Source organism: Xylocopa sonorina, chromosome 17 (genome assembly GCF_050948175.1).
Source record: "Xylocopa sonorina isolate GNS202 chromosome 17, iyXylSono1_principal, whole genome shotgun sequence".
In the NCBI taxonomy this organism is placed as follows: Eukaryota; Metazoa; Arthropoda; class Insecta; order Hymenoptera; family Apidae; genus Xylocopa; species Xylocopa sonorina.
In genome coordinates this window covers 1,787,945-1,803,597 of record NC_135209.1, presented here as the reverse complement: position 1 = coordinate 1,803,597, position 15,653 = coordinate 1,787,945, and the positions used below count along the sequence as shown (strand labels likewise).

The 15,653-nt window shown below is 39.3% G+C and overlaps 2 protein-coding genes across 4 annotated transcripts in view; one reads left to right on the top strand and one right to left on the bottom strand.

Annotated features, from left to right (window-relative positions):
* Positions 1-15,653, bottom strand: part of Ets65a (DNA-binding protein D-ETS-3) — a 79,738-nt gene that overhangs the window by 27,984 nt on the left and 36,101 nt on the right. The window lies entirely within an intron of this gene.
* The window catches only part of LOC143431260 (uncharacterized), a 118,505-nt gene continuing 104,780 nt past the window's right edge, over positions 1,929-15,653 (top strand). Inside the window, exon 1 of the mRNA XM_076907848.1 lies at positions 1,929-1,942. The gene's annotated coding sequence lies outside the window, so the exon portion shown is untranslated. The remainder of the gene's footprint in view (positions 1,943-15,653) is intronic.

The window sequence follows — 15,653 nt, the reverse complement described above, 5'->3', positions numbered from 1 at the left end:
CCCTCGTTATTTGCCATTTGCGTTATTCGATTTTTTTCTTTTCTTTGTTGAAGACTCTGACAAATTTTAGAAAAACGTAACCTTCTCTGTTCTATCAACAGAAACGCAAGTATACACTTGCAACGATTCTCCTTTTCAATTACGTTTCAGTGGTAAGTTCGCACAGGACAAATGTCCAACCCCTCGTTATTTGCCATTTGCGTTATTCGATTTTTTTCTTTTCTTCGTCAAAGACTCTGACAAATTTTAAAGAAACATATCCTCTGTTCTATCGACAGAAACGCAAGTATACAATTGGAATTCTACTTGCAACGATTCTCCTTTTCAATTACATTTCAGTGGTAAGTTCGCGCGGGACAAATGTCCGCGAGTTCTTTTTCTATCTTTTTTTTCTGTTACTTTCCCTCTGAAAAGTACTTCATCAAAGTAGAACCAGCCGATTTCGTGTCGGTCGATTAAAAACCCATCAAGATGATCGATTTCGGAACAGGGCTTCGCGGAATATCGTGGAACAGAAGGGGCGCGTGGGGGGTGGCAGGGCGATAAAGTTGAAAGTGGTCACGGTGCGTGCGTGGCCGCATCGATAGCTCTCGTTTCGCCGCTTATGCCCGTGATTCACGCCACCAGGATATCCCGTACAACCCGAGTAAGAATATCAGTCGCGACTGTGCTTGTTACGTTCACCCAGCCAACTCGAATCGTTGTTGCACCACTGGACAAACGTTATCGTCGTTCGATTTCATCTGAACGAATAAAATAAATTACCACGTCTGTCACTAATTCATGCATCAAACAATCATCCTTTTCGTTACGACGAATATCGAAAATCTAAAACTATAACGAAAGTAAATATCGAAAACTCTACACGAGTTTCGTCATTAAATACTTAAGATATCACAATTGATATTTAAATAAATATATGGACCATTTATTTTGAAAGTGATGCAAGTCCATTTTCTTTTGTTCTGAGAGAATTGAATGTTAGCAGATCTGGCAATTAAAAAATATAGGTTAATTATATGAAGTCTGGGAATGTTTGTACTAATTTATCAATATGTAATTTGATTATATAAATTTCTTTTAGGCGAATTTGACTAAAATAATTGACAATTCCAGGGTGTAAATGGACTTACACCCATTTCCGTAATTAGTGAATTGTAAATATCATTTAATTTCAATTTTGAAGTAACAAAAATCACTTAAAATATATCTCATATTAATCCAAAGAAATAAAATAGGATTAGCATTTTTTATTACGAACGTTAATTATATTTAAATATTGTTAAACTTAACACAAGATATTGGTATTATTAATTATTTATGCTCTTCATGTGGTAATAGCTGCTGTATATCCTTATATTTTTCGTATGTAATAGACTTGACATCGTGATACAACATTTAAATTGAACAAAACATTGGCACTTTTTTTAAGAAATTAAATACTAACTAGTTATAAACAAAAAGTTTATACTAAATTAAGCATAAATTACGTCATATCTCATTTTTTTTTTAAAAAGACTTACACCACTTTCAAAATGAACAATCCATATAAACTGTAAGAAAATTAATAAGAATTCTGCAGACATAGGAATAACATTTGTACATAGTATCGTGCAATGAATCATTTATTGTACGATCTTCAGAAATGGTTATTTTATTATTTTTTTATTGGAAAAAAGTGATATATTTTAAGTGAGATATTTAAATAAATATGTAAACTGTAACAAAATTAATAAGAATCCTGCAGACATAGGACTAATATTCACATATAGTATCGTGCAATGAATAATTTAATAATTTTTTTATTAGAAAAAAGTAAAATCGAGAGTCTACAAATTTTCCTATTCTATTCGAATTTTCTTCTCGCTTAGTACCAGATTAATTCCAATCGAAGCGTTATCACTCGAATACGTTAATTTCTGTTGGCGACAAAAAAAAATTGGTCAGTAGTTCAGATGGCAGATAAGCAGCAATATATATATATATATACATATCGCTCGTTGGGAAATCAAAGTTTCGCGGCAATTTTACTAATCTTCTCCGCAGCCTGTTATCGCGCCACCGTCGTTCTCTTTCCACAATTTCGTGCAAGGGTTTTTGTATATCGTTGCTCCCTAAACTGATGCGATCGACGGCTGCCGTCGAAGGCTGAAAGTGGCTGCCGCGGCCACATCGACAGCTCCCATTAAAGTGTTTATAACCGTGGTTCACGCTATCAGGACACCGTACCACGGATCGTGATAAATATTTTCTGGGTGAAGGGTCCGCGTCGCCGGGACTTTTCCCTCGAAAATACGGGACGTAACTCCCCGGAGCGACTCTCCTATCTGGAACGTTCGTTACGTCGAATTTTTCAATTTAACTTTCGCGATAGCTGCTTCGTATCTTCGCGGGCGAAACTTTCCGTGTGGCTATCCAATTTTCCGATTTGCTTCAACTTTCAGAATTCCTCCTTTCGACGGTCGTCTGCCCCACCATGAAACGGCTCTCTTCTTAATTACGCTTGTATATAGTTCGTTTGAGTCTTTGGAACTTTTGCAGGCGTCAAATACGTATGACAGGAAGGTAAAGAAATTTTTGAAGCATACGTTTTTGTAGAATTGAATGTTTTAAATCGATATATGTGTTTTCAAATTGTATTATATTTAGTCTTCTTTTTATTTTTGATTTCGTGGACAGTGGAATATTTTATAATGTATATTTAATATATTAATGAAATATTTTTAAGATAGACATGTCTGGTTCATATTGGATATACAGACATGCATATTAATTAGAATTCAACCGTTTACCCTTATTCTAATAGTATTTACCCTTCATCTAAATTAACTCAAAGAGACGCCCTTTGGGGGACGTCGATCGACGTCTGTCGAAAGCTGAAAAGTGGCCAGCGAAGCCACTCTGCTATATTCAAGTTCTACAGGGTGACCAGAAAGAGTATCAATACTATGATTTCTGTATAAATAAAAAACCTGCAATTTATTTATGAAAATGTAATATAAAAACAATGAAATGGAAATTTATGAGCCAAAAATGTTTTTGTTGCATTGTATGCAATTCTTCAAATTAAGAACGAAGATTATTTATAATCTTCGTTCTTAATTATAAATAATATTATAAATAAGAAGTTTTTATTATTACATTTTATTGTTTACATTTAATAATGTAAATAGGAAGAGTGCGTACAATGCAACAGAATTGTTTTTGGCTCATAAATTTGTATTGTTTTTATATTACATTTTCATAAATAAATTGCAGGTTTTTTATTTATACAGAAATCATAATATCGATAACCTTTCTGGACACCCCTAGAACTTGAACATTATGAACTTCGTTCATGCATTTCTCTCGAGATCAACCTTATTTCCGTCTTCGCATATGCCTTTAATGAGGTACAAGTTTTTGGTCACGAATTTCAAGGTTTGCAGCATTTCTTACAGACTCTGAACAGCCCTTTCTCTGTATTGTCACTGTAGAACCAGTAGCTTCAAACATTCAGATCCATTTTCCAATAACTTGAGGACTAAATAATAAACTAATAAGCGTGCTGTCACGATAAAATTATTCTTTAATAAAAAACCCGTTGCTCTTCAGCAAATACCTCCATTGCCCCTAAACTTCCTTACACTCCTTTACAATTCAACTCTCAAGATCATTAACCGTCTCAATTCCCATATAAGTACAAAATAACCCAATATCTACACAAACGCCAATTTCATTCTATACAACATTCCATAAACCCGAATTTCAACTCTCAATCGCAACTCCAACGACCAAACAAAATGAACAGTGTACCCTCAACACCTCCAGCTCGAAGCATACCATATCTTCGCTGGCTTCTACAAATTTACTCATCGAACACACAATGTTCAACCGATGGTACAACTATATTTCTTTCGTTTAACTGTACAGGCTTCTACAAATTTACTCATCGAACACCCAACGTTCAACCAATGATACAACTATATTTCTTTCGTTTAACTATAATTCTACCCCACGCGAGGGTACAAGATGATCCTCGCAGGCGTCTACAAATTTACTCATCGAACACCCAATCTTCAACCAATGATACAACTATATTTCTTTCGTTTAACTATAATTCTGCCCCACGCGAGGGTACAAGATGATCCTCGCAGGCGTCTACAAATTTACTCATCGAACACCCAAACTTCAACCGATGGTACAACTATATTTCTTTCGTTTAACTGTAGTTCTGCCCCACGCGAGGGTACACGATGATCCTCGCGCGCGCGTACGCGCTTCCTCTCGCTCGCATCCTTTCCAACGGAAACAGCCCCCGATAGGAAGGCACGCGGCAGACACGCGACCGCGTACGGCCAGCGGCGCATTTAACGCGCGATCGCTCTCGAGTATCCGCGTGCGGCACAGCGTGCCGGAGGGTGCTTAGCCAGGGGTTGCGCGCCACCCCCTCCTCAGATCTCGCACGTTCGCACACGTCGCCGTGGTACCTTCGTCAAGGTCCAACAGAGGTGAACTTTCTGCGAATTCTGCGAGTCGATTTCAGGCCACGTGGGGCGCGCGATTTATTACCGTGTACAGAGGAAACTCGAGGGTGGATACGTGGGGATGTATCGAGGATTATCGATGGATTCTACAGTCGTCGATCAGGATGTTTCGTTTATGCTTGGTGGGTCTATTTTTTTTTTGGAGCATTACGTTTGGTTTAGCAAATTTCTGAGAGTGTTACTCAGCTCATGTTTGTCTTGCATTTATTTCTTTGGATCTAGAGACGTTTGGGATATCGTAATTGGGTTAATTGGGTAAATTGTAAGATTTACGTTTGGCTTTTTAACTGTTGCGCGCTTGTTTTCTCCAGTCGTCGATCAGGATGTTTCGTTTATGCTTGGTGGGTCTATTTTTTTTTTGGAGCATTGCGTTTGGTTTAGCAAATTTCTGAGAGTGTTACTCAGCTCATGTTTGTCTTGGATTTATTTCTTTGGATCTAGAGACGTTTGGGATATCGTAATTGGGTTAATTGGATAAATTGTAAGATTTACGTTTGGCTTTTTAACTGTTGCGCGCTTGTTTTCTCCAGTCGTCCATCAGGATGTTTCGTTTATGCTTGATGGGTCTATTTTTTTTTTTTGGAGCATTGCGTTTGGTTTAGCAAATTTCTGAGAGTGTTACTCAGCTCATGTTTGTCTTGCATTTATTTCTTTGGATCTAGAGACGTTTGGGATATCGTAATTGGGTTAATTGGGTAAATTGTAAGATTTACGTTTGGCTTTTTAACTGTTGCGCGCTTGTTTTCTCCAGTTGTCGATCAGGATATTTCGTTTATGCTTGGTGGGTCTATTTTTTTTTTGGAGCATTGCGTTCGGTTTAGCAAATTTCTGAGTGTTGTTCAGCTCGTGTTTGAATGGGATTTATTTCTTTGGGTGTGGAGATGTTTTGAGTATGTTAATTGGGTTAATTGGGGAAATTTTTCGATTTGCGTTTGGTTCTTTAAATTTTTATTGTATATTTTATATCATATTTATTATTATATATGTGTACTTTTATATTAGTACTCCTTTAGTTTCTGTTTAAATGCATATACATATACTCGTGGACCAGAATTATATATTGGAGACTGTTTTGAACGACATGATACAACATAATTCTTTCAACATTACTTGTATCATTTTTACTTTTCTAATTTTTCACAGTTGCTTCTTTTCCTTCTAATTTAAAAGTTAGTTATACTAATTTTTCTAAAATTTATATTTATATATGAATTAAAAGTACACAAATTTTGTGTGCATCTCGTTCTCTTGGACAGTGAAGGTTTCCATGTATATAAATTAAAAAAAAATTAGTAGAACTAACTTCTAAATTAGAAGAGAAAAGAACAACTGTGAAAAACTAGAAAAGTAAAAATGATAAAAGTTAAAATTTTGAAATAATTACGTTCAAAACAGTCTCCAATATGTAATCCTGGTTCTCCAGTATATTTAAACAGAAATTAAAGAAATACATTGTAACAACTGTCCTCAAAATATAATACTAATATAAATATATATATAATTAAACAATTTTAGAATTATATATATTATATACATATTATGTATTATATATTTTAATTTAAAAATCTTGATCAAATATGAAAAATTAAGCAGTCTTCACGAATATAAATTCGAATATAAAAAATTAATATCTTGTCTAGCAATGTAAAATTATAATTTATATTAAAGACTATATAATTAGCATTCTATTAGTACATCAATGTTCGAATCTTGTTCAGATCGACCATATCACTAGAATCTACTATTTCAAATTTTTACGTATTATAAACCTTCATCGCTTAAGTCAATTTCTTTCAAGTAACATAATTTTTACTGTCAAATTATTTGCAGTATTTTTTACGTATTATAAACCTTCATCGCTTAAGTCAATTTCTTTCAAGTAACATAATTTTTACTGTCAAATTATTTGCAGTATTCGAACACCACCTGTAAGATTCAGTGGATACAGAATTAAGAATACAAAAGACAAGTGCAATAATAAAAATTATGACCCACGCGACATAATTAACAATTTGTTAGATTTTTATTAAGAGTTTCCTGTATCACTGAACTAGCAATGAATTTGGTGAACGCAAAAGTTTCGAACGATCGGAACGAAGGTAATAAGAAACCCAGAAGTGCTTCCGCAGGACTGAGTTGTTCTCAAGTTGAATGAAACGGCTGGATAAGTGGGGGTACGAAGAAATCGAAAGTGATTAAGAGGGAGAAAGAAAGGGTTCCTTTCCTCCACGTTTATTCTAATGACGTTTGCTTTTTTGCAATGTCAAGATTGTGCAATATGGTGGTGGCAGAGGGGAAAGAGCAAGGGAGAAACAGTGGCGTGCCTCCCGTCTATTGACCACCCCACTGTACAGCGTCATAGTTGAATTTGAATAATGAATATATTAGCACGTATAGCCTGTCGTACGATTTTGATACAAATCCTTGAGAGTCAGAGTTATGGCTGGCATATGGTGAGTCATTTATGACAAACCAGCTGAATATGTCTCTTATTTTTTTAAATGGAAGGGTAAAACTTCGCCTTAAATGAGTTGTACTTACATAGATATGATATAAACAGCTTCAAACGATTAGAACTTCGTATGTAATTTTAGTGAGCACCAAATAGAATGTTTTGAGAGTTGACGAAGATCCAGTTGAGCGTCGTGTCTGACTTACTTCGCTCTTATACTACTTAGAACTTCGCTTGGATTATGATCACGCTATAGATGTTTGTATTTTTCAAACAACGACTGATTATTTATGAAGAATATATTTAAACGCTGACAAAGTTATCAATATCTTGCGTACATATTGTACCATCAATGAGATTCAGTAATTATCAAATTTAAACGATCCGCTTCCGAAATGGGAATTTATTACTCTCCCTTTCCTCAGGGCAACAATAAACTCTTTCACGGTCCATTGTGTAATAATAACCGATAATATTTTTACGTATCAATTATTATTTATTTAGTTACTCAATAGCTAGATGTCTTTTCAAATTAAAAAAAAAAAAAATTATTATTGCACGGACTCGTAACTTGAACCCACTCTCGTACTATATAAGTTGTACAATATACACGTCTAGAGGACTCAATGGAGGACCAATCGTTGCATCTCGCGATCTAAAAACCCCGATAGCTTTTCAAATTAAAAAAAAAGAAATTATTATTGCACGAACTCCTAATTTGAACCCATCCTCATACCATAATTTACACAATATACACGTCTAGAGGACCCAATAGAGGATCAATCGTCGCACCTCCCTATCTAAAAAGCTCGATAGCTTATCAAATAAAAAAAAAAAAATTATTACACGAACTCGTAACTTGAACTCCTCGTACTATAACTTACATAATGTCACGTTTAGAGGACCCAATGGAGAACCAATTGTCGCACCTCGCGATCTAAAAACCCCAATATCTTTCCAAATTAAAAAAAAAAATTATTATTACACGAACTCGTAACTTGAATTCCTCGTACTATAACTTACATAATGTCACGTTTAGAGGACCCAATGGGGGATCAATCGCCGCACCTCGCTATCTAAAAACCCCAATAGCTTTTCAAATTAAAAAAGAGAAAATTATTATTGCACAGACTCTCAACTTGAACCCATCCTCGTACTATACCTTACATAATGTCACGTTTAGAGTACCCAATGCAGGACCAATCGTCTTACCTCGCGATCAAAAAACCCCATCTCTCAATTACACAGCAAACCTCGAACCGCTCCAATTCCCAACACACCACAAATCGTTCGCAAGCAAAATAGCGCGAGGCGAATAGCCTTCGACGGTCCTTAAATCGCATCGCCACTACCCAAGCTACATCTACCCCCGTCTTGCACCCCCATCCGGCGATTGCCTCAATCAGGACAACGAGAGTGGATCCGGAGCGTGGATCCCGCACACGAGTGCGCAGCAATCCCTGCTCGCGATTGGTACCACTTGGAAGGTCACTTGGAGAACGCTCGCGACTTGTGACGAGAAAAAGAGAGAGACAAGAGGGAAAGTAACCGCGTGGCCACCGATTCCCACACCGTGCATTATCTTGAGATACAGGAGCCGGCATTACCGGCGCTACTTCGGCCCTGGTATCGGCGCTAGGGCGACGAGTATCATTGTGCCGCATGAAACATGACAGGACCGGCTATTGTACGGGAGACGCATAGCTACGAGGCAGGGAACGGAACGACAAGGGAGCCAGTTACCCCCGCCGCGTTTCCGTCCGCGTGTTCCACCCCTCCACCTCCCCCAAACCCTGTCCGTCTCGCCACCGTTCTTCCCGGCTCCGTAACACGATAAGAAGCGTGTCAGTTTTGTTGCGTTCGCGGACGGGCACGTTTAAGTGCGCGATGACAGATACACGGCAACCCCCGCCACTGATAATTCCTCGCATTCAATTTATACAATATGCCCAATCCGATGCGTCGGATAGCCGCGCGGGGTTGGATCAAGTGTCCTGCCCGCTAGAGTTCTTAGATAAGCGGCTGGGGAATTGGGGTTTACGTGGTAGTCTTTTAAGAGTGCTTAGAGGGGTGGTTAATAGATTTTACCTTTTGTTTTTTTTTAAAAAGCAGCTTTTGGGTTTATAGGTTGATATATTGGAATTTTTTTAGAGAAATGTCCCTGTGTGATGGGGATCGCGAATTGGGTTCTAGCTGGTAGTCTTGCAAGAGTGCTTCGAGGGATGTTTAATGGAATTTATCTTTTGTTTTTTTTTTTAGAAAGCAGTTTTTGGGTTTATAGGTTGATATATTGGAATTTTTTTAGAGGTATGTCCCTATGTGATGGGGCCTAAGGAATTGGGGTTTAGGTGGTAGTCTTTTAAGAGTGCTTAGAGGGTTGGTTAATGGATTTTACCTTTTGCTTTTTTTTTTTAGTAGGCGAGTGTTTGGATTTATAGGTTGGTAAGGTGGAACTTTTTTAGAGGTATGTCCCTATGTGGTGGGACCTAAAGAATTGGGTTTTAGGTGGTAGTCTTTCTAGAGTGCTTCAAGGGTTGGTTAATAACGTTTATCCTTTGTTTTTTTTTTTTAGAACGCAACTCTTGGTTTTCTAGGTTGATATATTGGAATTTTTATAGAGGTATGTCCCTCTGTGGTAAGGATCGCAAATTGGGTTTTAGATCTTAGCCTTTCTAGAGTGATTAGAGGGTTGGTTAATGAAGTTTACTTTTTGTTTTTTTTTTAGAAAGCGAGTATTGGGTTTGTAGGTTGATAAATTGGAATTTTTTTAGAGGTATATCCCTGTGTGGTGGGGATTGAGAATACACCCACAGTATCCTCTGCTTGTCGTAAAAGGCGACTAATAGGGGGAGGGATCTTGTGCTGCTTTGATTCCTCTTCGTCGATAATTTTGATATTTTTAAGGGATGAACTTCGTCAGAAAATTTAGGTGAATGGTATTGAATTGAATGAAGCTTCAACTACGAAAATAGAAATCTTTTAAAGTAAAATATCACTTTTTTGGTGGTAAGTTGGAATTTTTTTAAAGGTTTGTCCCTGTGTGGTGGAATTGAGAATACACCCACAGTATCCTCTGCTTGTCGTAAAAGGCGACTAATAGGGGGAGGGATCTTGTGCTGCTTTGATTCCTCTTCGTCAATAATTTTTATATTTTTAGAGAATGAACTATGTCAGAAAATATAGGCAAATGGTATTGAATTAAATTAAAGCTTCAACTGTGTAAATAGGAATTTTTAAAAATAGAATATCACTTTGGTGATGCAAAATTTTCATTCTATTTTTCTTATCGCTATAGTATAGGGTTAAAATTAAAATGTAAATACTTTCAGGTGTTACATACTGTCCACAATGTAGATACATGAAATTAAGAGTTCAAAAATGAAGTTTGAGGTTTGGTTGAGAGTTTTTCGCACAAGTGGGTGTACGACAAGTTTCTGATAAGTAAACATCCAGTTAAATTTCCAGTGTCGTGTTTGCACGTGGAGACGAGGAGGGGCGCGGGTCCGAATTTATGAAACCTTTTATGGAGTATCTTTGCATAGCATTTTAAAGTCCGAGGCATCCGCGAGCGTGTTCGCGTGGCATGTTTACCGACCTGCACCCGGCATTGGCACAAAGCCGAACGTTTGCGTTTGCAAGAACCCCTGTTTCGGTTCAATCTTTCGTGCATCTCGAACGAGATAACGACTGTTACCGATACCATACCTTTTTATTAACGAAACTTCGATTATTCCTGTTTGCAACTTTAAAACGTCCCGTTCGATAATATCATTTACTGGAGTTGGATTGTTTCTCCAACAGTGGCACGATTAATCGTTATTGGGTATTCAGAATCTAGTTAAAACTAGTGAAATTCCTCGATTAAAATATTCTAATAATTAATTATTCATGATGACTCAAAGCGATTAACTTCCTTACAAGCTACAATTAATTATTAATCATTGTTACAGATTTAGAGTCGATAAAATTTGAAATTCCTCGATTAAAATAGTTTACTATTTAAACATTTAAGTTCGAACGAATCAGGATGACTCAAAGCAATCAACTTCCTTACAAGCCACAATTAATCATTAATCATCATTAGAGATTCAGAGTCTGGCTAGAACTTAAAATTCCTCGATTAAAATATTCTAATATTTGAACATTCAAATTTTGACAAAGCAGGATGACTCAAAGCAGTCAACTTCCTTACAAACTACAATTAATCGTTAATCATCATTGGAGATTCAGGGTCCGGACAAAACTTGAAATTCTTCGATAAAAATATTCTAATATCTAATTATTCAAATTCCACCGAATCAGGATGACTCAAAGCAACCAACTCCCTCACACAAAAGGAATCGCAACGCATCAGGCAATTAAATTCTTCCTCCGCTAAAACTTAAATCCAAACACCCCGCACAATGCTCTATCTCGTAACGCAGAAGAAAAAAAGGTTAGAGCCTTCCATCAACAGAGAGAGAGAGAGACAGAGATAGAGAGATAGAACGAGGGATGATCGGGATTCAGTGGTCGATTCGGTCAGATTGTCGGAGAACGCGTGGAGAGGAGTTCCGTGAAGAGGCCGTGGGGGCGCGGTTGTAGAACCAAAGGCCATTAATTACGTCACGGAAGAACGCAGACGTTGTTTCAAACAAAGGCCCTCGGTTTCCGCCTCTCTCTCTCTCTCTCTCTCCCTCTCCCTCTCCCCTTTCGATTCGGAACTTACCAATGCGAGAACGTGACGTCGTTCGTGCACGCTTCATATATCCAGCCTAATTACGGTGGATTTGCATATCTCCAGTCGCGCTGGACCGAACAACTTGGAGCTTTTGTTCCTGCCAACAGGATGTCCGGTCGCATCCGCTTCGTTGCTGCCCCCGGAAACGTTGGCTAAGAGACTGTTCCCGATAAGCGTCGCGCTCGTACGAGATTTCGACTCCGTCGTCCATTCTCCTCCGTTCGAAACGACAGCAGGAAGGATAGAGAGAGAGAGAGAGAGAAAGAGAGAGAAAAAAACGCGCGCACCACCAGGATGTTTTCATTCGTGGCTGGTTGGCGAACGACAGGGTTGAAAGGGGACAGAAATCGGGGCGTCCGTTGCTCGCGAAGGAACGCGATTCATTAATCCACGGATTAACGAATAACGAAGGCGGAAACGCGGATCCTTTCGCGCGTGCATCGTTTTTCGAGCGAACAAGGAGGCCCGTTTCAGAGCACCGAAACAATTCGACAGTTCGCTCCAGATGGAAGGCTGCTGGGTTCGAGAGGATTAAAACGAGCGTTAATTAAGTAGAACGACGCGCTGCGACGATGAAGTTCCGGGTGGGGATATATAGATATTTTTTTTTTTATATTTCTGACGATGAAAAGGGTGCACGTTTTTGGGATTATTGTCGCGATGATTTAGTTGCGGCGCGCGGAAACGAAACGGTGCGGTTATAAAGTTAGCCACTTGGTACGATGTCTATTCAAGGGACTCTCAGTAATACCAGTATCTCGTAATACCAGCTTGGAATTAATTTTTTCATCGCGTTTTTGTATTCGATGCTGTTTCTCGTCCATATTCAAATTTATTTAATCATAGTACGTTATTATTTTCCCAAGAAAGATCATCAGATTTCTTAAAGAGTTTAACGATACTCAATAATAGAAAATTTCACACACATGACTCTTTAACCTCAACTTCTACTTGTCGTGCACAACAAACAAGACTCTCAGTATCTCGTAATACCAGCTTGGAATTAATTTTTCTATCGCGGTATATTCGATGGTGTTTCTCATCCATATGCAAAACTATTGAATCGTGGTACGTTATTATTTTTTTAAGAAAGATTATCTAATTTCTTAAAAGGTTTGATGATACTCAATAGTTCAAAATTTCATACACATGACCCTTCAACCTCAACTTCCACTCGTGCGCAACGAACAGACCAACGAAATTCGCCTGGAAATCGTTTCGCGTGGCCGTGAAGAATCCGTGGAAATAATCACTCGCGGACGAGAATCGCGGAGGAACTTTCGCGTTTCGACGCGCCGGTTGGGACCGGATGTGGAAGACAGTGGATGCGGAGAACGCGCGAGCCGAAGAGTAGAGCCGTTGGGTACGCAGGGACAAGCACAGATAGACAAGCACGCGACAGAGTATGAGAGAGAGAGAGAGAAACAGAGAGAGAGAAAGAGAGAGAGAGAGAGGCGCAGAGAGAGAGAAAGAGAGAGAGAGAGAGGCGCAGAGGTGAAAGACGTGGAAACAAGAAGAGAGAAACGAGAGAACAGCGGGCGGTAGCGCGGTGGGTGTGGGGCAGGGGGTGAAAAGACGATAGGAGAGCGGAGAACCGAGAGAGCAGAGGCATCCGCGCGCTCATTTCCGTTTCAGAGCTGTCGAGGGGGATGAAAAGGGGGCGCTAACTCGCGAGATATTAATTCCGTGTTAGCGCTAGGAGGGTTGCACTGGGCGAAAACTACGTGCCGAGGGGTTGGCCAGCCCTCCAGCATCTCTCGTCCTCCTCCACCTCCTCCACCTCCTCCTCATCCTCCACCGCCGCCCCGCAGACCATCCTCAACCACCCAACCCCCGAACCCATCCACCCCCCTGGCTCTGCCTGCCACCCATGCGCCCCGCGTCACCCTTCTACCCCTCTGCGGACGTACCGTCAGCCTCCACAGGCTGCCACCCCTGCGATTCCGGCGCAACCCCCACGTAGAAGAGCCGACTTGTCGGCGGGAGGCGTTACAAATCAGAGATTAGCCATAGTTAACTCGACTTGCGCAGTCAAACAGTTAATCAATAAACGATTATTTACATCGCGCGACGCTGGCTGCTGCTGCTGCTGCTGCTGCTGCTTGCCCTGGTGCACGCGTTCTAAGCAGATTTCGTTACTATTGATAACGATGAACGGTTGTCACATTGAATGGGTTTTCTAAATCTGTGGATGGAAGAAACGAAGCAGTTCTCAGAAGTGGATAGAGTTCACTCTTAAATGGTAACGATATGCAATGTTTTCAAAGAAACGAAGGAGTTCAGCCTTAAATGGTACCAATATGCAATGTGTTTAAGGAATGATTTTGTATGACTGTTGTCAACGTGGATCAACAAACGGTCCAAACAATGTTTTTAACAAGAAGCTATTTTCTGCTGCTGCTGCTTGCCCTGGTGCACGCGTTCTAAGCAGATTTCGTTACTATTGATAACGCTGAACGGTTGTCACATTGGATGGGTTTTCTAATCTGTGGATGGAAGAAACGAAGCAGTTCTCAGAAGTGGATAGAGTTCACTCTTAAATGGTAACGATATGCAATGTGTTCAAAGAAACGAAGGAGTTCAGCCTTAAATGGTACCAATATGCAATGTGTTTAAGGAATGGTTTTGTGTGACTGTTGTCAACGTGGATCAACAGACGGTTCAAGCAATGTTTTTAACAAGAAGCTATTTTCTTATAGACCTCCATCAACTTGGTCGCTAACTGGCGCTCGTTACGAAAATAATAGCGGAACTCTTTCGAGGAGGCACGGCTGGGGGTGTGGGGGTGACTATGTAGAAATTACTATTATCGATCCCGCTTATACACGCCGGTGCATACGCCGATCAGCGTTTCGTATCTGCTCCATAATCTAAATGACGTATTCGCAGATTTTACATTCAATCTCCATTTGGTGGTAACCCGTGCCGCTCGAATGCTCGTTATCTGTGACCCGTGAAACGAGCCCCAGAATCGAACCCGCGACGTGGAATACATCGATCAGACGTACCCAGCCACTTTCTCGACCGTGTCAAATCTCATTGCGGGCGTACGCCTCGCCGATACCTCCCGCCATTTTATCTCACCTTTGGTGCCTCGTTGCGTTTCGCTGTTCGATGGAAAAACGTGTCTCGATACGTTAAAAAAGCGAACTACTTTCTGATCTAACTCTAGTAAATCCTAGTTTGAAGTGTGGATCTCAAAAATATTTCCTTCCATTTTTTGTCTTTCTCTAGTCATCCCTCTTTTGGACTTAACTTCGCAGTTCCCACAGGTGTATTTCTTTCTTAAGGTATTACTCGTTTAGGTGGTTCAACTCTGAACACTCCTTTGAAAACCAAGAAAGGGTGCTTAAATTTATATTTCGGAACAGATGAATTATACAGAAGGAAGTAATTCTCTTTAAACGAAGAATTCAAAACATCCCCATGCAACAATAATTTCTCTAATTTATCACGTTAATTAAAACCATCATTTTATCTGTCCACCAAAAGTTTTAACATCGTCATTCATAAAATGTTCATTCAATTCATATTTCAGAACAGACGCAATATACAGAAAAAGATAATTCCCTTTGAATGAAGAATTCAAAACATCCCCACGCAACAATAATTTTTCTAATTTCCTACATTAATTAAAACCATCATTTCATCCATCCACCAAAAATCTAACATCATCATCCACTCAAAATCTAACATCATTACTCACAAAACGTTCATTCCAATCATTAAAAAACCCAATCCCATGACCTCCAATCCACCCTCTTCCTGCTATACCTTCCCCAATATCATCGTTCGAGAACTTTTTTCGAAAACCAGTGCCAGCTCGAAGAAAGTGGCCTTGGTTGGATGTGTCCACCAAAAATCTAACATCATCATCCACAAAATGTTCATTCCAATCATTAAAAAACCCAATCCCACGACCTCCAATCCACCCTCTTGCTGCTATACCTCCCCC